Source organism: Felis catus, chromosome D2, assembly GCF_018350175.1.
Source record: "Felis catus isolate Fca126 chromosome D2, F.catus_Fca126_mat1.0, whole genome shotgun sequence".
Taxonomy (NCBI): Eukaryota; Metazoa; Chordata; class Mammalia; order Carnivora; family Felidae; genus Felis; species Felis catus.
In genome coordinates, this window is record NC_058378.1 from 76,231,393 (window position 1) to 76,255,898 (window position 24,506).

General features: G+C 44.9%; 1 long non-coding RNA gene across 1 annotated transcript; it reads left to right on the top strand.

Annotated features, from left to right (window-relative positions):
• Positions 1 to 14,684: 14,684 nt before the first annotated feature.
• On the top strand, positions 14,685 to 21,754 carry LOC123380714. Its single transcript, XR_006586783.1, has 2 exons — positions 14,685 to 14,860; positions 20,889 to 21,754. It is a non-coding gene; the product is annotated as an uncharacterized LOC123380714 (long non-coding RNA).
• Positions 21,755 to 24,506: the final 2,752 nt, after the last annotated feature.

The window sequence follows — 24,506 nt, forward strand, 5'->3', positions numbered from 1 at the left end:
ACCAGGACGGGAACAGTTACACTGAGGCAGATGATGCTTGAACATAGGATGCTTTTCTCTTGTTTGCTATGACTTATTTTAGTAGTCATAACTATGTTTTGGTGGAATTAGCTGCCTTGGAGACAGTGTGGCTCCTTGTTTCTGGAAGGATGTGACGAGGGATTTGGGCACCACTTGACAGAGATGGGGGTGGGGAGCTCAAGAGTAGATGGGTGGATGTGCTTTGTCCCTTCTGCCCCCCAAGAGACTGAAGATCAGATGAGTCATGGGACATCATGTGTGTTAATTGGGTGAAACTGCATGTTCAGAAAAGGTCGAGCAGCCATGGGCAAGAGTATGTACTTAATGTTTTAGGCGATTTTTTTTGTTTATTTCTTATAAAAAACAATTATTGTTTAACTTTCGACTAAACTTCTACAAAGATGAAAAAATGGGGGGGGGGAGATTCAAAATATACTTGACAGACATTTTTTTTTTTATTTTCTTAAGTTAAAAAAATTTTCTTTAATGTGTACTTACTTTTTGAGAGAGAGAGAGAGAGAAACAGCATGGACGGGAAAGGGACAGAGAGAGAGGGAGACACCGAATCGGAAGCAGACTCCAGGCTCTGAACTGTCAGCACAGAACCTGACATGGGGCTCGAACCCAGGAACTGTGAGATCATGACCTGAGCTGAAGTTGGACACTTAGCCAACTGAGCCACCCAGGCACCCCTATTTTTTTAAGTTTTTAAAATGCTTGTTTATTTACTGAGAGACAGACAGTGTGCGTGAGTGGGGGGTAGGGGCAGAGAGCAAGGGAGAGAGAGAATCCAAGCAGGCTCTGTGCTGCCAGCCCAGAGCCCAATGGGGGGCTCGATCCCATGAAACTGGAGATCATGACCTGAGTGGAGATCAAGAGTCAGTTGCTTAGCCAACTGGGCCACCCAGGTGCACCGTTTATTTTTGGGTGCGCTCTCAATGGCCATTTACATTATTCATTCCCTGTTCGTGGAGCATGCCTACATGCCAGCTCTGTGCTAGGTTCTGGGTACAAAGGTCAGTAACAGGTGGGGCTGACATCCTGAAGGTTTTGGTCAGAGGGGGAGGCAGAGGTGCAGAGGAGTAAAGGTGCTTGCGCGTGGAGGAGCGTGTGTGCACAGCTAGGGAGTGAGGAGGCTGGAGGGACCACGTGGGCAGGGATGTGCGGGGCAGTTTAATGGAATCATGTGAGGGAGATACCCTAATGAAACTCTGAAGGCTGAATAGAAACCAATCAGATGAGCAGGGGAAGGTCATTCCCAAAGAGTCCCTTCTCTGGGGACAACTTGAGGAAAGGGAGCGAGGAGGGGAGAGTGTGGCATTCTGGGATGCGGTGGCACAGGAGGGGCTGCAGGGAGACGGAAGGGCCGCAGGGAGCTGGTCCTGAAGGCTTGGGGGAACTGTGCTAAAGGCTGGGGCTTCTTCCGGAACACCCCTGACTCGGTCTCCGGGGCTTGCGGAAACGCCGTAGAACCCTGAGCTGGAGGCTGGCACCCTCGATTCCGGGTCCTGCTCTGCTGTAACCTTCTGACCGCACACCACCCGCTTTCCTGTGCGCAGCCTTGGTTTGTGCATCTACAAGGTGGGGAGGGTGAATTAGGAGAAACAGGATGGCTGCTTTGGAGTCAGATATCCTGGGTTCAAATCCTACCTCCAACTTGTATTAGCTGTTATTTAACCTGTGTGCCATTTAATTGGTACAGTAAGAATAATAATGCCCAGGGGGCAGCCAAGCAAGCAGGGCACTCTTCCCCCCTCTGCCTGCTACTAGACCAGTTTCCCTTTCATTTGTTTTATTTTTTTAATTAAAAAAATTTTTTTTTAACATTTTAATTATTTTTTTATTTTTAAAATTCTTTTTAACGTTTATTTATTATTATTATTATTATTATTTTTTTTTAATTTTTTTTTCCAACGTTTTTATTTATTTTTGGGACAGAGAGAGACAGAGCATGAACGGGGGAGGGTCAGAGAGAGAGGGAGACACAGAATCGGAAACAGGCTCCAGGCTCCGAGCCATCAGCCCAGAGCCTGATGCGGGGCTCGAACTCACGGGCCGCGAGATCGTGACCTGGCTGAAGTCGGACGCTTAACCGACTGCGCCACCCAGGCGCCCCTAACGTTTATTTATTATTGAGAGACAGTGAGAGACAGAGCACAAGCATGTGAGGGGCAGAGAGGGAGAGGAAGACACAGAATCTGAAGCAGGCTCCAGGCTCTGAGCCGTCAGCACAGAGCCTGATGCGGGCCTCGAATCCAGACCGTGAGATCATGACCTGAGCCAAAGTCAGAAGCCTAACCCACTGAGCCACTCAGGTGCCCCTAATTAAAAATTTTTTTTTAAATGTTTATTTATTTTTGAGAGAGAGACAGAGTGCGAGCAGGGCAGGGTTAGAGAAAGAGGGAAACACAGAATCCCAAGCAGGTTCCAGGCTCTGAGCTGTCAGCACAGAGGTTGATGCAGGCCTCGAACCCATGAACCGTGAGATCATGACTTGAGCCGAAGTTGGCGCTTAACCGACTGAGCCACCCAGGTGCACCCTGCCTTCACCTGTTTTAAATATTAGGGTTCCAGTAACATTTATGTGAAAAGTAAGTTGTCAATATAACTTAGAAAAACACTGTGCTAGATAATATCTAGTTTCCTGAGATTATAAAATTCTATGATTCTATGATTTAAAATTATAAAGAGGATAAGTCGCCTTTGATTCCTTAGTTCCCATTTATAAATTCTGTCTGCTTCTATTTCCTTCCCTACTGGCCACTTTCCCAGCTCTCTCTGCCTCATTCCCCAGAATACCTCCCTTTAAAAATATTTCTTCACCCTATAACTACAATTAGCATGAGAACCTTTATGTCAGCCTCCTGATTAAGTCAACTGCCGCAAAGATGTTAATATCTGATAACAACTAGGTTTCTTTCTTTCTTTCTTTCTTTCTTTCTTTCTTTCTTTCTTTCTTTCTTTCTTTCTTTCCTTCTTTCTTTCCTTCTTCTTTTCCTTCCTTCCTTCCTTCCTTCCTTCCTTCCTTCCTTCCTTCCTTCCTTCCTTCCTTCCTTCCTTCCTTCCTTCCTTCCTCTCTCTCTCTCTCTCTCTCTCTCTCTCTCTCTCCTCATAGTGGAGGTCTGGAGAAGCAAAATCTTCTACCTAAAGGAATGAGTCCCTAATGGAAGATTTTCAGGCTCAGACTTGGGTGGGGGGTGTTTTTTGAGGAAGAGTAGCCTTTCTATCAAATTTCAGCCTATTAGCAGCCACTGCCTCAGCTGCAATTTGTCCTTTTTATCACCAAGGATCCCATGTGTGCAGAGTGGAGAAGGGAGTGTGTGTGATCTGGTGTCAGTGTTTACTATAGGGGAAAGCTCTGAGCCTCATTTAATTAAGTGTCTGATTATGTTTCCAAATTCTTACTGTGGTGGGAAACATCAACTCATAGAATGTCCGGGAGAGTACCACTTTCCTCATTGGACCCTAGCATCAGGTTCGATGATAATTCTGTTTATACCTATGGACATGCCTTTCTTTCAGAAGTAGATGTCAGCCAAGGATTCAGGCGCAAGTGATTTGTAAAGGAGGTGCTCCCGGGAGGAGAGGGTGGAGGAAGCAGAACAGGAAAGGAGAAAGAGCCTAGCAAGGGTCCGATTTCAGCTGGATCCCAAAGGGTGTCTGGAGTGTAAATTGCACCTCAGAGTTTGTGTCTTCTGGAGGAAAGGAGCTGGACCCTTGTGCCAGTCAGCCATTGGCAAGCCGCCCCCACTGAACGGACTGTCATCGTGGCTCTTGGTAGCAGAGCGCACGGAAGCTGGAGTGTGGGTGTGCAACCCCAGGAAGGGGGTCCAGGATGTCTGGGTGGGCACCCAGTGTCTGCTGCAAATTCTCCCTCACTCCAGCCCCACGGTGAGGCTTCAGCAGGCTCATTGGTAGTGGATGTTAAGTCATTACACGCACATTTCTGGGGATGCTCAAAGAGGTGTCACTAAGGTGGTGAACAGGGTGTGCTGGTCACAAAGCCCAAGAAAGAAGATGGCTCGGTCAGCTCTGGGCTGATAATTCTGCTGAGTCTAAAAGGATAGCTCAGGGGGAATTTGTGCTTTTCCTGTGCGGACTCTCTCCCTCAAGCTCTGATTGTGTGTTTGAGGGTGAATGGGGACCGGCATTGTGGGAGTCCTGGTACCGGACAGTCTCTGGGGCTGAAAACGGGATCGCGTTTAATTCTTCATGGTTCTGTGCCTCCTGGCAGTCTGCTTTAGTTCTCTTTCATGAGACTATACATTCTTCAACTGCTGTCCACTTGGCCCGACTTAATTTGTAAGACCAAGAAATTGGTCTTAGATGTGAATCTCTAAAACCAACCCCATATTTCATGTAGTTCTGGGCGACAGTGTAGGGGGAGGGGCTTGCTTACCCCGTGTTTGTTGTGTATTTTGCTAAAAGGAATAGTGTGCTGTTGCTGTTGCTGGGTGGGTAACAGGAATGTGTTCATTCAGCTTTACCAAATTAAATTTTTTGTGGTTTAGGAGAGGATAAAGCAGTGAATCTCTGTAGAGTTTCTGGAATTATTCATCAGGCCCAGCTGGTCTCCCTAAAGCCCATTTTCTTCACGCCCATGGTTGAGTGTAGTTTCCATGAGGGAATTTGTTTTTGAAGATAAACTTGCAGGTCTTTTCATCTGAAAGTTAAAACTTTCTTGAGAAAACACAAATTTAAAAGCAAAAGCAAAACAAACATAAGCAAAGCAAATCAAATTGAGGGTACAAAAGAACAGGATTCAACATGATTAAAAGCTTATTCTTCTCTCGCACAAAATGTGTGGAAGTAGGAAATTTGGAGTTGGTATTGTACTTCCAAGGAGTTTCCAGAGCCCCAGGCTCCTTCCGTTGTCATCTGTGGCTGCTAATAAGGTGTGGACCTCACTCTCATGTGCATGATGGCTGCTGGGGCTCCAGTCTTCACATCTGAGTTCCCAGCAACAGGGTGGAAGAAGAAGGGCGTGTACCTGTCGTTAAGATACTTCCTGGAGAGTTTCGTAGGACACTTCCATTTATGTATCATTAATTACATTACAGTCACGTGATCACAGCTAGCTGGAAGAGGGGCTATGTGGCCTGTTAGCTTGTCAATAATTACGTAGCTAAAAGTTAGGTTTGCCAAGCAAAGGAGGAGGAGCAAATGGATGTGGAGTATGTGGCTAGCCAATTCTAGTTTCCCGATGTTGCCAAGTTCCCTGGGGCACTGACCCTGGTCTGTCCCCTGGTCTGGCCGTTGCTTCTCTGTATCAGGGGCTGAGCAGCCTCCTGGGTGGTGCTGAAGACTTGAGAGAATCATTAACTGTGTTTCAATAAATGCATCCATGTGGCAGTTTCCATGTGACTGAGAACTGCCCATTTGAGAGGTAGCCAGATTGCAAATCCATACCTATAGTCTGGGAGTTGTGACTTTCGATTTGGGGCTTTTATTTATTTATTTTGATTTTTTAATGTTTATTTATTTTTGAGAGAAGGAGAGAGAGTGTGAGTGGGGGAGGGGCAGAGAGAGGGGGAGACACAGAATCTGAAGCAGGCTCCAGGCTCCGAGCTGTCAGCACAGAGCCCAATGTGGGGCTCGAACCCATGAACCGTGAGATCATGACTTGAGACGAAGCTGGATGCTTAACCGACTGAGCCACCCAGGTGCCTCTTGATTTGAGGCTTTTATTTGAAACCACTATTTGGTTTCTCTGTGCGTGGAATCTGACGGTGTGCAGTGGCACCTGGGAGACTGGCAGACAGGTGGACCTCTCATTGGTTAGCCTTCCTTTTTTGTGGCTCTGGAGGATGGGTGCTCCCTGAGCCCCCGTAGAGGAAATTTCCGGGGATGCTACATGACTTGTATTTGCTGACAGATCACTGGTGACAGATCAAAGTCTCCAAACGCGGAAGTCTGAGAGCCACGTTCATGTCATGCTTCAAAAACTAGACACAGGATGAATTTCATTTTTACAGCAAGTTTCCACCTGACCTTGCTTTTCAGTTTCAGTCCTAGAATCGAACTCGTCTAAACAAAGCCCAGCGGTGTCACTCCTGGCATGCTTCATGAGCTGACTCTCACTTCAGGACCCCTCACCCTGCAACTCGCTTCCAGGCACACCCTGAACTGGGGGTGGGGGTGGGTCACCAGGCTTCTCAAGATCTGCTGCCTTTGGACTTGTCTTGTTTGACTGGGAATATACTGGCAGATCCACTTTCCTCCTTCAAATTCTGTTCTAATGGTCCCTCTTGCAGTTCCTTCAGTAAGAAATGCCAGCCTTCTGGGCCTTCATTTTCCCATTTATAAAAAAGGGATGGTAAGCCCAAAAGTTTTTTTGAGGATTCCAATTCTGCTGCTAATAATGACCTTTTGAACAGGAAATGCACCGGATTAAAGACATTTTGCTGTCCACTTTCTAGACGGGGGAGAAGCAAGATACATTGTAAGTGCATGACAGATCTAATAATAAGCATGACATATGGATTACCTGGAACTATGGTAGGCATTTTATACAGTTTTTTAGATAATAATTTTATTGAGATATAATTCACATACCATACAATTCATCCATTTAAATGTTTTTATGTATTTTTGAGAGAGTGCAAGCAGGGCAGGGGCAGAGAGAGGGGGACAGAGGATTAGAACCAGGCTCTGCACTGACAGCAGAGAGCCCGACACAGGGCTCAAACTCATGCACCGTGAGATCATGACCTGAGCCGAAGTCCAACACTCAACCCGACTGAATCACCCAGGTGGCCCCATACAATTCATCCTTTTGGGGTGTATAATGATTTTTAGTGTATTCACAGATATGTGCAATCATCACACAGTCTGAGCTCTCAACTCTTAGCTCTCCTTCCCAGTCCTCAGCAACCATAAATCTACTTTCTGTCTCTGTAGAACTGCCTATTCTGGGCATTTCGTGTAAATGAGATCATATGATACGCGGCCTTTTGTGTCTGACTTCTTTCACTTAGCATAAAGTTTTCAAGGTTCATCCATGTTGTTGTGTCTACAGTACTTGATTCCTTCTTATTTATATAATTAAAAAAAATGTTTATTCATTTTTTGAGAGAGAAAGAGAGAGAGAGAGAGCGCGCAAGCAGGGGAGAGGCAGAGAAAGAGGGAGACACAGATTCCAAAGCAGGCTCCAGACACCGAGCTGTCAGCACAGAGCCCAACGCGGGGCTCGAACCCACAAACCGCGAGATCATGACCTGACACGAAGTCAGACGCGTAACCAACTGAGTCACCCAGGCTCCCCTTCATTCCTCTTTATTGCTGGGTGAGCCCATTGTTTGTATACACATCTCATCCATTCAGTTGATGGACAGTTGTGTTGTTAATGCTGCTATAAGCATGTACATACGAGTCTTTGTGTGGGCCTATAGTTCATTTCTTTTGGGCAGATACCTTGGAGTAGAATTACTGGGTCCTATGGTAACTCATGTTTACATGTATCATTTCTGATCTTCCTAAGAATCCCATAAAACAAATTATTATCTCCATTCTACTGATGATAAAACTGAGGCTGGGGCGGGGTAAACATCTTGCTAATAAGATACAGCTAGTAGGGGGCTGAGCTTGGATTTGAACTCAAGTCTTCCTCATTCCAAAGCCAGGAGTTCTTTCTACAGTGCTGGGCAGCCAGGGTTTAGCTCTGTATCTGATCTTGCAACTGCCAATATAGGAAGGTTACCACTGTCAGCAAAGTCGGTTCTTCGATCGACGACAGAAACCAGGGTGCACCCAAAAATCAAGAACAGAGACACAAAAGCAAGAAAGCATATTTACATTGGCCTCTCCCAAGACCTGGGAGGTCCTGCTTATATAGACAAAGTTTCCTCCTTCTGATTGGTTGGAAGGGCCTCATTTTGATTGGTCGATATTGGCAGGTAACTCAGGCAGCTCATTGGCCCTTTTTGGAGCGGGGGGGGGGGGGGGTCTTCTGTTTTAAGTCCAGCTTGCTTATAGGGCCACCTCCTGGTTCTGCTCAGAAAGGGAGGGAATTAACGAGAGCAGGTAACATGCCCCTAACTGTCTCACCATGGGCTTGTGAGAGGTGGCTCTGATCTCCTTTAAATCACATGGCTGTCCTGCTAGAAGCCCACAGTGTGAAGTCCACTAGATACTGGACTTAAATGGAATTTCCTCTTTCCAGTGGCATGTAGCGTTTTGAAGCTGGACTCCACCTCAAGTGTAAATGTTTCCTTACAGATGCCCAAGTTGTTGACTGTTAATTGCATTTGCACCCTTTCTTCTGGTCTAGCAGCGGCGACACCCTGACTATAGAAACACACTGTTTCCTTGGCGCCGCCGCCGCCGCCGCCGCCAGATTGTTCCACAATAACGCACACCTCTGACAATTCTTGGCAGCTTTGTGCACCCCTTGTTGAGTCATTGTGATTCCCAGCTCTGGGACAGTGCGCGGCAGATGGTGTGGCTGACGCTGGCTCTGCAGCTGTGCCGTCAGGAGTCCCTGAACCGAGGCGTGGGTCGTGGGAGCAAAGCTAGACAGAATGTGCCCTGCGATTTCAGGAAGAAAATATTTAACTCAATTGTTTTTTTTTTACCCCCAGAATATTGCTGTGTGTAAACAGCTGATTTTGCTTAAAAAAAAAAAAGGCTTCAAAAAAAAAAATCATAGCGATACTTTTATGTATCAGAGTGGCCTTCTCTAAAGAGCCAACTGCTTTGCTAATATTTAGGACCATTAATTCTATGAGCTGAGGCAGGGAGCAGATGATTTTTAGGCAACCTTATTTTTAGTGTGAAATTATATGGGATAAAGAAAATTTAAATAAGCCTAGCCCAATGATCATTTTAGCGTTTGATACACTTCTTTCCAGCCTTCTTTCTTTATGCACAGGATGAAAAACAAATCTCGTAGGGTGCCTGGGTGACTGACTCGGTTGAGCATTAGACTCTTGATTTTTGTTCAGGTCATGATCCCAGGGTCATGGGATCAACCCTGTGTGGGGCTCCCTGCCTGAGTGTGGAGTGGAGCCTGCTTAGGATTCTCTCTTTCCTTCCCTCTCACCCTCTGCCTCTCTGCCCTGCTTGTGCACACTCTCTCTCAAATAATAATGAAAAAAACTAAAAACACCCGAATCTTATTCTGACATATATACACAATTTGATATCACTCCATTCCTTATTGTAATTATACAATATTAAATGTATTATAATTTCCCCCATGTTATTACATTATTTTTATGGCTATTTAATTTTTTAATGTTTCTTTGAGAGAGAGAAAGAGAGAGAGAGAAAGAGAAAATGAGAATGAGTGGGGGAGGGGCAGAGAGAGGGAGACAGAATCCGAAGCAGGCTCCAGGCTCCGAGCTGTCAGCACAGAGCCCGAAGCGGGGCTCGAACTCACCAACGGTGAGATCATGACCTGAGCTGAAGTCCAACACTTAACCAACTTAGCCACCCAAGTGTCTCTTTTTATGACTGTTTAAAATGGTGCCAACATTTGGTTAGATTTAAGAATTTATTTTACTATTTGCTGATATTGGACATTTAGATTATTCTTGCGCATTTAGGATTATTTCTTTAAGAGAAATTCCCAGAGATGGAATGTAGAAGGGTCTCTAATATCTGTTGCTGAATTGCTTTCCAAAAATGGTTGAAGTTATTTATACTACTCCTGACAGGATGAGAATGCTGGTTTCACCCTGTCTTCACCAGCCTAACCTTGCAGGTATTGGAAAGTTCACGTTTTGGTTGGGGGGAAAGTTGTGCTCAGAGAGAAGGTAAAAACTGTTCTCCATTTTGGGGGAGGGTATCCTGAGAAGGCAGGGACTCATGTCAAGGAGGGAGAAATCAGCATATGTGTATAATAAAAAACAAAACCAAAAGTTTTTTTTTTTTTTCAACGTTTATTTATTTTTGGGACAGAGAGAGACAGAGCATGAACGGGGGAGGGGCAGAGAGAGAGGGAGACACAGAATCGGAAACAGGCTCCAGGCTCTGAGCCATCAGCCCAGAGCCTGACGCGGGGCTCGAACTCCCAGACCGCGAGATCGTGACCTGGCTGAAGTCGGACGCTTAACCGACTGCGCCACCCAGGCGCCCCCCAAAAGTTTGTTTTAACAATGTTAGAAGAAAGACTGTTTTTCTATTCTCTCTATAGAAAAATAAACTCATTATCTCACGGAAAGGTGAAAAAAGACTATAGAATCCGCAATGGAGGAAATTAGGATTACAGATGTACAAGAAGCAGTTATTTAATGAAAAAAGTGGCTTTATAAGTGGTTCTGGATGTTTTCCAGCTTTTAAAAATCATAATTTGTCATTTTATTTTCTTATTCGAATATCCAGTTTTGCACCTAATTTTGTATTTGCAGTTTTTTCATTGTAAAAAACATATCACTTGAAATTTACCCTCTTAACAAATTTTTAAGTGTATAATACAGTCATGTGAATTACATGCACTTTGTTGTACAGTTTATTTGCATTTTAAAAATTATTTTTCTCTAAGAGGGTCCCACAAACTATAAATTTCGGGGCCCACAAACCTGAATCTGCCCCTGTCCTCAGACCTTCCCCCCTTGTGGTACATTCCAAACCATATGTTTATATTTTCTTTTCTTTTCTCTTCTTTCTTTTTTTAAATGTTTATTTACTTATTTTTGAGAGAGATGGCAGGGAGGGGCAGAGAGAGGGAGAAAGAGAATCTCAATCAGACTCCACACTGTCAGCACAGAACCCAATGCGGGGCTTGAACTCACGAGTTGTGAGATCATGACCTGAGCCAAAACCAAGAGTCAGATGCTTAACCGACTGAGCCACCCAGGTGCTCCTCCTCTCTTCTTTTTTAAATAACCGTTTTATTGAGATATAATTCATATACTATAAAGTTCACTCTTTTAAAATATGCATTTTAGTGGTTTTGGTGTACTCACAGAACTGTGCAGTCATCACCACTATCTAATTTCAGAGCATTTTCATTATGCCCCAAAAGGAAATGCTGCACCTGTTAGCGGGCTTCCCCATTTCCCTCTCGCCCCCCCCCCCCCCCGTCCTTGGGAACCACTGATCCCCTTTCTGTCTCATGCATTTACCTATCTTGGACAGTTCATCTAAATGGGATCATGTAGCCCGTGGTTCTTTGTGGCTGGCTTCTTTCATTTAGCATAGTGTTTGCAAGGCTCGTCATGTGGCATATGTCAGTACTTCCTTCTTTTTTTAAATCGCTGAATAAGATTCTATTGTATGGATATACCACTTTTTTTGTTTACCGTTCATCAGTTGGTGGATATTTGGGTTGTTTCTGCCTTTTGGCTGTTATGAATACTATTGCTATAAATGTTTACGTGCGAGTCTTTGGAGATAAGTTTTCATTTCTCTTGTGTAGATATCTTGGAGTAGCATCACTGGTTATGTGGTAACTGTGTGTTTAATATTTTGAGGAACTGCTGGACTCTTTCCCGAAATGGCTGCGCCATTTTGCAACTTTACCTGTCCTTGTCAACACTTGTTATTGTCTGTCTTTGAATTTAGCCATCTCAGTGGGTATAAAATGGTATCTTCCTCCATACTTAATTGATGCTTAATTTATATACTTACAACTGTTTAATACTAATGACATTAACACATGGAGGGGCTTCCGTTATGACTTGATTGTAGGGACAAGAACATATACATTCACTAATTGTTCTGAATACATATAACAAATTTAAAATATAAATGAATTTAAACCTGTGTTTAAACCCTCTTTGAGCCCTTCGTTCTGTTTGTTAAAACTCAAGCTATATTCTTGGCTTATTTTATTCTTTATTTAAAAAAATTTAATTATACACACACACACATTTTTTAGAGAGAGAACGAGCGAGCAAGCACAAGCAGGGGAGAGAGGCAGAGGGAGAGAGAGAATCTTAAGCAGGTTCTGTGCTCAGGGTGAAGCCTGATGCAGGGCTCAGTTTCACAAACATGGGATCATGACCTGAGCTGAATTTAAGTCAGACGCTCAACTGACTGAGCCACCCAGGTGACCTGGCTTATTTTATTCTTAGAGTTTAAAAATATTCAGGGGGTGCCTGGGTGGCTCAGTTGGTTAAGCGTCCAACTTTGGCTCAGGCCATGATCTTGTGGTTCATGAGTTTGAGCCCTGTGTCAGGCTCTGTGCTGACAGCTCAGAGCCCGGAGCCTGCTTTGGATTCCGTGTCTCCCTCTCTCTTTGCCCCTTCCCCATTCATGCTCTCTCTCTCTCTCTCTCTCTCTCTCTCTCTCTCTCAAAAATAAATAAACATTAAAAAATAGTTTAAAAAATATTCAGGCAATTTGTAGACCCCTTTTTAAAAATATTTCACTGCAGGACAATCATTTGGAGCAGAGAACATTCCATCTACTGTGACCCAGATTTCCAGCTCAGTACATCTTATTTTCATCTGTACCAATTTCACAGGACTGTTGTAAAAATTAAGCTAGGTTATGTATGTCAAATACACAACGCACTAAGTCTTCACTAAATATTGGCTACAAAACTCCTGGTTGTAAGGATAATGGCCACATATCAGGTCAGTTCCAAATTTTATATCCAGTTTACATCAATGACATTGAAATAGGAAGTGTTTGCATAGACTCCTTCCCTTGGCTGGTTTCATTGGCTGGGGTCTAAACATACCTGAGTCCTTCATTTCTCTGACCCACGAACTTACTCAGAGCTGGAAAGCTTATAGCCATAAAATCTCTACCTAAAACTTTCTTGAAGTAGACGAATTTATGGGCTTATTTTAAGGAGTGCTTTTTGCAGCTTAAGTCTGGAAACACCATCTATATATCTCCTGATTCTTTTGTTTTCTGAGGACTGTCAGCCATATTCTCTATAACTGAACTGTCCATCCAAACTTTCCTGCAAAGGCAGTTGGCCAAACATCACCCCTAATGACACTCAAACTGTAAACATCTAACAATACCCATAGTGGGACATATTACAGTGAAGACAAACTAAAAAAAAAGTGTTGGCAGTTTTTTGGAAGTGCATGTACATACTTTTATTGAAAAGAAATCCTTGTTTCACCAATGAAATGGATAACCATTCAAATTAAATGTGTAAATGCTTTTAAACTTGTCATTTGTTGATTGTGTTCCATGCGCAGAGAGCCCTGCTGGCTTTACTAAAGAGGGTTAGAGATATAGACTTGTATAAAAACAGTGGAACCTGGTGATCTCAGCTGGCAGAAAATCATGTGTAAAAAATAACAGCCAGGCAGAAAAATATAAATGAAAGTGATTCAAATCTTTACCTAGTCTGTTGAGTAATGTCAGCAGGGAGAGGACGGTCTTGATGTGGAGTAAAACTTCTGAAAACTCCTTTTGAGATATCTCTTTTACTCACAGTCTTTCTCTATACCAGACAGTGACCTGAAAAGCCTCTCTGTCCTTCCTCTCTCTGTACCCCCTAAACCTTTCCTGCAAGTTCAGTTCATGCTTTTCTTTCCTTTTCCCAAGATTTCCCACGGTGGCCATCCTAAGAATCTCTCTCTCTCCCCTCAGTATTCTGTTCCTCTTCTTTATTTCCCCTTTTACCGTGTCCTTCTCATAGATACTGGTCTCCAAAGATGGCCCCAAGGGACCATACTTCTGGTATTCGTGCCCTTGTGTCACCCCTTCTTCTTGAATCAGAGCTGGCCCTGTTACTTATAGTCAACAAAAATGTCTCTGATTTCTTTTGAGGCGAGGTAAGACAAAGAGCCCTACAACTTTTACCTTGGCTTCTTAGAAATCTTGCTTTGAGGGAAGCCAGGTGTAGAGGGTTAAATAGTGTTCCTTAAAAATTCCTGTCAACCCAGAACTTACTTGGAAATAGGGTCTTTGCAGATGAAATTAAAGATAGTGAGATGACATCATTTTGGATTTAGTTAGAGTGGGCCCTAAATCTATTGGTAGCCTTGGAAGGGGAGAGGATACAGAGAGACCCAGAGCAGAAAGCCATGTGAAGACAGAGGCGGACAGTGGAGTGGTGCCACTGGGTGATAGAGAGTGTGGAGGGCTCCTGGCAGCCACGAGAAGCCACAAGGAGGCAAGGAAGTCTTCTTTCTGAGAGAATCCAGAAGGAACACCTTGGTTTTGGACTTCTGGCATCCTGAACTCTCAGAGAGTGAACTTCTGTTGTTTTAAGCCATCCAGTTTGTGGTAATTTGTCATGTCGGCCCTAGGAAACTAGGATACCACCTGACACGCTAGGACCACAGTGCTCTGGAGACACACAGGATGGCTCCGTGGAGAGAGTGGTGCCCAGCTGGCCAGTCATCAGCTGTGACTGAAGAAGTCCTCTTAAACGTATCTCCCAATTGAACCTCCTGACCTCAGCCTCAGCCAATATCTGATCACAACTGTACAAGTGACTCAAGTGAGAGCAGCCTTGATAAACCCAGTAAATGCGTAGAACCATGAGAGGGAACACTAAAGAAAGGAAGGAAAGGAAGGAAGGGAGGGAAGGAAGGAAGAAAAATGTTAAGCCACTCAGTTCTATGGTGATTTGTTATATTGCCAAGATCTTGATGGACGACCTTCCCGCTGACCATTGCCTCCTGCAAATGAGGCTCATCCCTCATCTTTCCCGTGAGAATCAGCTCCTACCCTGCCCTGGAATTCAGGTGACTAACATACTCTGCCTCTTCCCATGTATGTGATAGACTGGTTCCTTTCTTCAGCAGGTTTACAGCCTGATTGTAGAGACACGCTAACAGAAGAACACTGTTCAGAACTCTTTGTAAGCATCATGACAACCAATTCAAAACGGATGTGCAAGACAAGTATGGAGGAGACGCATGGTAAAGATGAGGAAGAGGTCTCTCTGAGAAGATGCTCCGAATTTTGGAGGAGGTGATAGGTATGAATAAGAGGAGCTGGGAGGGCATTCTGGAATGGGGATGATGTGATGAAGTGATTTGAAGGTTTGGGTTTGTGAGCTAATGGCTAAGAAAGAATCCTTGAGATGCGTTTGGTGCAAAAAGGTGATTTTATTACAGCATGAGGATAGGACCCGTGGGCAGACAGAGCTGTAGCAGGATGGTGAGGAGTGACTGATTATATACCTTTTAATTAGTGGGCGTTAGGGATAGCCTAGGTCTCTAAGGAATTCGGAAGCAAGTCTCTCAGGGGCTCTCTTGAGGAGCTAACTGCTGTTAAGATAAGGTTACTCTGAGTCTTTAATGAAACACAAACATTAAGGCATCAAGGCAGTCATGAGTTCCTTGAGGAATGTCACACTGTGCATGTTTCAGGTATCTGTCAGTGGGCTGTAAGCTGTAAAGAGATTTAATTTTGGCTGCATTTCTCTTGCCCTTGTTCTCATCTGTGATACATGTAGTTATTATATACGTTCATTGCTTTGAGGAACAGACTGAGGCAATTCCATTGGACTCACAGTGGCTGCCAGGGCCACGCCCTCTCTGAGAATCCACAGTATGTAGATTCCTGCTTTGTGCCATGTGACCCTGTTTCACTGGCTCTTACTGATCGGACTAGGTCTTCAAGCCCTGGCCGAAGACCAGTATCGCTGGTGGGGATCTATCCTGAGCTCCTGACCCTCTAGGGGCCACAGAAAGCTTTAAGCCTGGGTGAACATCCTCAAGTCATACGCCTAATTTTCTAGTTCCCTTCATGTGTTTTTCTGGTAAGAGTATTGATATTTTCATCACGTTCATAAAGAGGGTGAGCCTTGACCTTGAGAGATAACAACCAGGATTTAAGGAAACAGAGTGAAAGATACAGCACGCACATAATATACTTTCATGAAAATGGACACGTAATCATCACATTCATCTTGCAAACACCCAGGCACAGATTCATGGTAAGCACTTTACAGTGGTTGCCTCTGGCGGTGGCAGGGAGTAGGAATGCGGTTTGGAGTTAAAAGAAGGAGAAAGAACCAGCATGTAAGCCAGTGGTGGCCATCCAAGGGATGTGGCTCGAGAACTTGTCAGTAGGGTCTTCCATGTTGGAAGGTAACTGGCTGATCATGGAATCCTTTCTCCAAGGAAGTTTTTTTGTTTTTTAAATCTTCTTTTTTTAAGGTTTATTTATTTGTTTTGAGAAAAAGAGAGCACACACAAGTGCGAGTGGGGGGAGGGGCAGAGAGCGACGGGGAGAGGGAGAATCCAAAACAGGCTCTATGCTCATCACGGAGCCTGATGCAGGGCTCGAACTCACAAACCATGAGATCATGACCTGAGCTGAAATCGAGGGACACTCAACTAGAGAGCCATCCAAGTGCCCCTCTCTGGGGAAGTTTTAAACGGGAGGCATGGAGAGTGGCATAAATGGAGGCAATGATATGGAAGGTTGAGTGGGGGAGAGAGGGCCAGAGGGCGATGGGCTGCCTGAGCCGGTGAGGACTTGAGTGAGTGCGGAGGAGAAGCTCATTATGTCTCCTTCAGTGTGGTCTTGCCGCAGACCTGGGACAGTGAGAGCAGGTTCCCAGGACTTACTTTCTGGTCAGTCCAAGACAACAGCAGCACAGGCGAGGAAGGTGTGAACTTGTGAGCGCAGGAGGGGTCCCGGGGCCTCAGTGGCCGCATGCCCGAGGGTATAAATGTGGCCTGTTTGTGTGTGCCTGCACCTGGCTGCTTCTCCAAGCTGGCAGACCATAGGGCAGGGTGCCTGTGCCTGCCGTTGGGCTGGTTGAAGTGCATCAGGCCGAGGGACTGCAGAAATCATAGCCCTTCGCTCAGGCTCCGCCTTCCAGCACATCGGCTTGCTGTTGGCAGGAGGGCCGGAGAGCTCATCCAGCTTCAAGCCAATATTGCAAAGCGGGCTCCAGGTCAAAACAAAAGTTAGACCATTATAGGAGTAGTGTTTTTTCGCGGAGGGGCTGGAGTGCCCAGCTGGGGCTCTTGTCTGTTTTGGAAACAGGGGAGACATTCTTGCCCGCATAAATTATACATCAGGTTAATGACAAAGTACTTGTTTCCAGGCTCGATGGGCTGCCGTGGTTCCTGCCTGTGGCAGCCCCTGGAGATCCAAGCTGCTGTTTAAGCATTCTTAATTAGTGGTGTGCTGTGATGCGGTTTGTTATGAGCTATTCCCACTTCCCTGGGGCGGGTCTGTGTTCCAAAAACACTCACGATTGTCTACAATTTTTTGTTTTTGCAAATTGTGGAGTAGCTCGGTGGGGAGTGGTGAAATCCCAAGGAGAAAAAGATAAGTGGGGGGAAGCAATGCCAGCAGATACCCGGTGGCGCTTTGCAGAATGGGCCAGGGTTTGCGAGAAAGGGCCCTGGTGCTCGACATCACCCTGCATCTCAGAACCCCTGCGGGGGGTGGGGAGGGGAGGGAGGGTAAGCCGTGTGCCAGCCTCCCATCCCTTGGCCTCGTTGGTCAAAGTCTGTCCTGTCGGGCATTAACACCCCCCTGGGCTGTGTTTCCTGGACCCCCAGTGAGGTTCTGGGGGAGACAGAGTTTCTGGGGATTGGGTCTGGATGGAGGTGGGCTTTGCCAGTCGACGCTACATGTGGGGCTCCTAACGGAAGGCAGCAAAGGCGGTGATGGCAGTGACTCTCTCTGTGCTGCTGAGGATGGCTGCATGAGCCATTGGGAGGATGGCTCTGGGAAGCAGGCGGTGAGGGGCTGTAGAGAGGGAGGGAGGGAGATGGGAAGGTCTGGAGGGATGCCTAAATAGGTCGAGTACACGGAATCTATTACCCATCCTCTTGTCAAGCACCAGAAAGGGATTGTGTGCCTGCTAGAATTGAAACCATATGAAGTTTGGGCACAGGGTAATAGTTGGGGTGTTAGGTGGCACTGAGATGGGGCAGGTTTGGTGAATCTGGGTTTAGGACATAGAAAACCCTTCTTTAAAAAAATTTTTTAATGTTTATTTTTTTTTGAGAGAGAGAGAGTGTGAGTGGGGGAGAGGCAGAGAGAGAGGGAGACACAGAATCTGAAGCAGGCTCCAGGCTCTGAGCTGTCAGCACAGAGCCCCACGTGGGGCATGAGCTGTGAGATGGTGATCTGAGCCGAAGTCAGATGCTTAACTGACTAAGCCACCCAGGCACCCCTGGAAAACCCTTCTTAACTTGACCTTACCAGTATCCCATGCCCCAGAGACGTTAGGGAAAGCAAGCTCTTGCCAAGTGGGTTTTGTTTTTAAAGAACCTTCAACTCAAAGAGCAGATGGGCTAGCCAGGTAGGATTAGTTTGTTTCTCTGGGACAAAGCCTATAGATAAGGAAGCTATAGGAGAAGGAGGGTTGATTTTTTTTCCTAGGGAGAGATGGGTAGCATTGTATTGGTCAGCAATGAGGGGTATACATCGTAATGGAAAACTTTTTTAGAGCAGTTTTCAATTCATAGCAAAATTGAGTCAAAGGTATAGAGATTTTCCATATACCCCTTAACTCAACATAGTCCTCCCCCATTATCAACATCCCCCATCAGAGTGTAAATGTGCTGTAATATATTGACATATCATCGTCATCCAAGTTTACATTACGGTTAACTCTTGGTGTTGTATATTCTGTGGGTCTGGACGAATGTATAATGACATACGTCCATCTTTATGGTATCATACAGGGTATTTTCCCTGCCCTAAAAATCCTCTGTGCTCTGCCTTTTTATTGCCTCCCCCTCCCCCCCCCCTGTTTCCCAACTCCTGCAACCATTGATCTTTTTACTGTCTCCATAGTTTTGGGTTTTCCAGAATGTCATAGAGTTGGAGTCATACAGCAGGCAGCCCTCTCAGACTGGATTTTTTTCCCCACTGAGTTATATGCACTTAACTTTCTCTGTGTCTTTTCTTGGCTTGATCGCTCATTTCTTTTTCGTGCTAACAGTCCATTGCTTGGATGCAACCCAGGAAGTCCGTTTATCCAGCCCCCATGAAAGGGCACCATGGTTGCTTCCCAGTGAGGTCATTTCTTCTTCATAGTCTCAATTTCCTCGATGTTAAATGTGAACTCTAACAGGCCATTTTTATGTTTATTTCCAGCTCCCATTACTCTTTCTCTGGAATGGCCCAGGCCAAAGATAGGCCTCAGGCTGACCTTGCATTGACTCCTTGCTGATGGGCAATGTTGATGGCAGGACAAATAACCATGGAAGCATTTTCAGTGCAGTTTCACTAGCCTGGATGATTGTTGCCATTTTCTAAATTTAATAAGGGAGTCCTAATGCCTAGGGACCTATGTGCTGGCAGCTTCATTTCCTTAGTGGAAAGGTTTTTGTAAAAAAAAAAAAAAACAAAAGCAAGAAAGCAAGTCAAACAAAAAACAAGTGAAAGGATAAAATACCCCAAAACCAATGTTTTTTGCAAGATGATACATAATACAGAAACAATTTGAATGGATTTAGAGACGTCATGGGGACAGTTTATAGTATTTGTGATCACTGCCATTAGCACTTGTAAAATTCTAAAATTTAGCAAAGAAAGGAGATTGACCAAGAAAGAGAGAGAGCAAGGAAAACAAGGGATAAGAAAAGACTCCAGCCAAATACGCAACAGTGAAGTCCTTTGTTCTTTGATATGAGGTAGGGGTTGGGGGCCTGGTGACCTGTAGCCATCCCATTACCCCTTGCAGTGGATGGCAATGAAAATAACAATGGCCAGTGTTTCTTGCACGCTTGTTCTGGGCCAGGTGCTGGTTGAGAGCTTCCAATGTGTTAACCTCCCTGAAATTTCCAGCTGATCTCCCTAGGCTCTGATCTCCAGCAGCCCTGCTCTGTGCAGGGCAATGTAGCACCCCTGTCTTGTTCTCCAGCTCCATCACCTGTGGCAGGTGTATCTCCTTGGTGAAACTGTGAACAACTTGAGGCAAGAATGTGCCTTTCTCATGCGTGCTGTCTTTGGCACCCTGCACAGGGTCAGGCCCCAAATGCACGCTTAACATGGACTTGGTGGAGAAGCTTGCAGACTCTCGTTATCCAAAAAACTGACATTTATGAAGGGAATTTCATCCCTGCAATAGTCCCAGGAGGTGGGCAATCTTGTCTCTACGTTCCACCTAAGGGGCTGAGGATGAGAGGTATGCTGCCTGACCAAGGTCACAGCCAGAAAGTGGTCAAGGTGCGTTTTGGACGTGGATTGACCTGACTCCTCAGTTGATGCCCTTTACTCCTGGGATATATGCTTTTGCTTGGGGAAGCCACTGAAAGGAAAGTAGAGCTCTTTTGCAGTTAATGAAGGGCTGGGATGTCTACGCAGGAAATTTTCCCAGGCCCTGGAATGTAACCCTCAATGTTGTCTTGCTTTTGCTGGAAGCCTGTTACCTGGGATGGTTTAGGAACGAACTGAAGTAGAGATGACTCCAATCATTGGCGAGGCAGAAGGACAATGCAGTGGGAAACAGGACTGAAAGACAAGTCACTGAAGTGCTCTGTGCTCCCTTCACTTTAAAACAAGTGGGCAAAAGCCTTCTAAAGTGTGTGTGCATGTACATGTTTCTATACAGTGCATAGAGCAGAAGTCTGTGGGTTCTAGAAATAACCCAAATGATAAATGGTCTCTGTCGACAAATATTGTAAGCAATGATGCCAGATTATTTGGACAAGTTTGCTAGCAGATGTGATCTGTTTAGCTAAACAGATATTAATTTTCCAGCTCTTTGACCCACTGATAAATTCTATCCTGTTGGAGATACACCACAAGTTACAGTAAAAACTGATGTTGCATGTCATTGTCAAGACAAAATTAGAAGGAGATGCAGATGATCTACTTTGGTTAGAAAATATCCACGATGCCTTTTGATGTTATAGGTTTAAAAAACTCTAAATATATAATATATGTTATATCATATAAAATATATACTATATTATAACAAAACTATACTTTATAGTAATAAAGGCATTTATTACACTTAAAAATTACATATAAATCCCAAAGGGTCTTCCAGTATTTTGATACACTTATCATTTCTGGGACAGGTTTTGGAATTTGTGACCTGCCTTTTGGAATGACACCTTTCTCTGGGACTTCTGCAGAATCTTTTGACACTGTGTACCTGGCTTGAAATGTGTACCTGGTCTACAAGTTGCTTGGGGTGGTCTAAAATGCATGCTGCTTTTGTGTGATGTGTGGTTATGATTTGGAGTTTGCAGTGACTGGAACATTGCTGTCAGTCTCAGCTGATGCTTTCTTCCTATGAAGAGCAGATTTCTCAACCTTGACCCTGGTGACACATTGGACCAGATTATGTTTTACTGTGCGTCGCTGTCCTGTGCATTGTAGGCTAGTTAGCATCCTCCCTGACCTTTGCCCACTGGATGCCAGTGACAGTCCCCCAGTTGTGACACTCAGAATATCTCCAAATGCTGCCATATGTCCTTGGGGGCAAAATCCATCCCAGCTAATTGAGAACCATTGATATCAAGCTCTATGTGTTGCTCTGGCTTTATGGATAGTTGCAGAACATTTCACATGTGTTTTCTGTTTGCAGCACCTATTAACATAAATATTCTTATTTGGAATTCTGGCAACGGCCTGGCAGGGAAGATTAATGGAGGTAAAAAAAAGCAAAAACATCCTCCTGTGATATTGCAAGGTACTGAATTACATGCTATTTGGGTGCCAATACAGGAGGCAGTGATAAACGGAATAACCTTCAGTTAAACGGTGTATTCCCCGAGGACGCCAACTTCCTGTTTTATAGTGTTTTTCACTGTAGCTTATCCTTCTGGATCAGTTAATTGTGTGTTTCTTTTTATCTTTCACTGATATCACCCAGTGTTGACTCCATAGTATTTCATTTTTTTATTCTTATAATCAATAAAGCTTTGCTACTCATTTGTCATTGCAAGTGTCAGTTTGTTTTTCATTCCGCGTGCCTGGCTGACCTCCTGTTCGGATGGATGGAAGCATCTATTTAACTTTGATGGATCAAACATCGTACTGCTATTGATCAGTATCTTTTGCATGGCAACTCTTGTTCAAGAAAAGCCACAGAATTTTAACTTGTGTTGGTAAGCAGTAATACTAAGGACAAAACCCATAAATATTCTATTTACAGGTTAAGAATAATCTCTTCAACTAGAGCTCAGAACATACTTTTTGTTACATGGTAATGTACATTCTGTGAATGTAAGAATTTTATAGTTTGAAAGAACTGCTTCAAACCTCTCGCTTTGTAAATAAAAAAAAATTTAAGGTCAAGTGAGACAAAAAAAAAAAAAAAAAAAAGTGACATCAAGACCGTTCCAAACAGACAGTTTGGAACCGGGGCCAGAACACTTTGTGGAAGATTGCAATGATGCCTCTGATTCAGGGGTCGGTAAACAATGACCCTCAGGGAAAATCTGGCCCTCTGGTTTTCTAAATAAAGTTTTATTAGAACACAGCCACACTTATCAGTGTGCTTATTATCGATGGCTGCTTTCATTCCATGGTCACAGAGTTGGGTAGTTGTGGCAGAAGCAGTTGGCCCGAGAGGTAAAAGGTATGTACCCTATGGCTTTCTACAGAAAAAGTTTGCATATACCTAGACTAATTCTTGACTCCTTTGCTGTGCAATATTACAGTGCTCCTGTCCCTCCGCCCTGCTTCCCAATGCTGGGCTCAGCCATATGACTTGCTTTGGGTCTGCTTATTCTTGTGACTCTGCTGTTGCAATGCAAAATGCCCGAGCTGGCCTGCTGGAGGATGAGGGGCAGGTGGAGCAGAGCCGAGTCATCTCAGTTCTCCAAACCAAGGCCAGCCTCGGCGAGCTGTCAGCTGGGCAGACCCCAGACAAACGAGCAAGGTCAGCCAAGATCAGCAGAGCCACCAGGCACGAAGGCTATTATTCATGCAGAATAACTTGGCCTCTAAAATGGAGACTGCTCTTTGGAGAATCATGTGGTAGTTAGGGACTCGGATTTGAGAGAGAAGTAAACCTAGGTTTAGGTTCTGACTCTGCCTCTTTTTGGTGGCATGATCTTTGCCTCTAAAATCGTGTTGCCTCTCAAATCTCTATTTTTGCCCTGATTTTAGTAATGGCTGTGTTCTTGACATCTGGTTTTCCTCATTTCTAGACAAACAGGAAGACTGTATTTTTCCATCTTCTTGAAGATGCACGTGGTCATGTGGCTTGCGGTGGCCAACAGACCATGGGTGACAGTGCCGTGTGTCTCTCTCGGTGGAAGCGTTGGTTGCTGATGTCTGTTCTCCACGCTGCTGATGTGGCATCTGGGGAAGATTGGGTTGATGTGGAGGTCAACACTGAGCTACCACCTGGCAGCTGGTTTCCTTGGGGAGGCACCTGGACTCACAGTGGACTTTTCAGGAGTGAGAACTTAACTTCTGTTGGGTTAAGTCATTGGAGGTTGGGGGATGCTGGTTACTACAGCTGAGCAAATAGTTTCTTGAGAATCTTAATTTTTTTCTGAGGTAGAAACTACTACAAACAGAAAAAGTTGTGGTGGAGAGAATGGCGTCACTGTGAGTTAGTCAACCTCCATTTATCCGAGACTGACTGTGTGCCAAGGAGGAAGGGGAAAACAGTGCAGCTCCTGGGGTCGAATTCAGGACTTGCCGGTAAATAAGCTGCACGACCTGTGGAAGTTACTTCATGCTTTCGGTCCTCAATTTCTAGTAAAATAGGGATAAACCTGTGCCCTTTACAAGTCATTGTGAGGGATTCAATGAGGTAATATTATGATGAAGTATCTGGAGTCTTGGATGAACTGGTGGCACTGTTATCTTCCAGACAGACAGGTTGAAACTTTCTGGAGCCTGGGTCGCCAGGCGGGGACTACTTGCGCCATGAAAGCTGGGTGGTGATTGGGGAAAAACCCAAGTTCCTTCCAAGAAAGGCTCAGAAGGTGTGCAAGAACTCTGGGCAGGTGTGAAGGCAAGGAGGCCAGTGAAGGGGGATTAAGGACACGTGGGGGACCCCAGTTGTCACCTCAGGAACCCTGAGAGGCAGAGTAGAAGCCACATGCAGGGCCTTGGAGCCCAAGAGGCCTGAGTACGAATCTTGGCTCTGCTCTGACATATTTTCTGTGTGACAATGGGCAGCTTATTTAACCTCTCTGGACTTCAGTTTTCTCATCTGTGAACTAGGGATGACAATAGTACTGACCTTGTAAGGTTGATGTGAAGAGAAAATGGGAGAATATCTATAAAGTGCTCATGGCAACTACTTAAACATTGGGTGCTGTTCTTTACCATTGGTGTTAATCTACACATTTAGGAGATACGCAGGCGTGCCCAATTCAAGTGGTATCCACCTAGTACCTTCCCACCCAGTAAACACCACCCAGCTTCCTTCAAAGGAATGTAGAGTGGGCTGTGGTACACAACCAGGCTGTTGCTTGGCCGATGTGATGATGGGGCGGCTTGGCCAGTATTCAGACCTTAGAGGGTAGTATTTTGGAAACAGACTGAACTTGCTGAGTTATAATAAGTTTCTTGCCTCATGATGCTAAACAGAACTGAGCCCTGTGGGGGCTTTGAAAACAAAACAACCTAATTTGATCTTGCCTGAACATCTCTGTAAAGGATATGTGAAGGCCTAGTCATGATCTGATCTCCTGTATCTCCTAGCCCAGAGGAATTCAGTATGAACT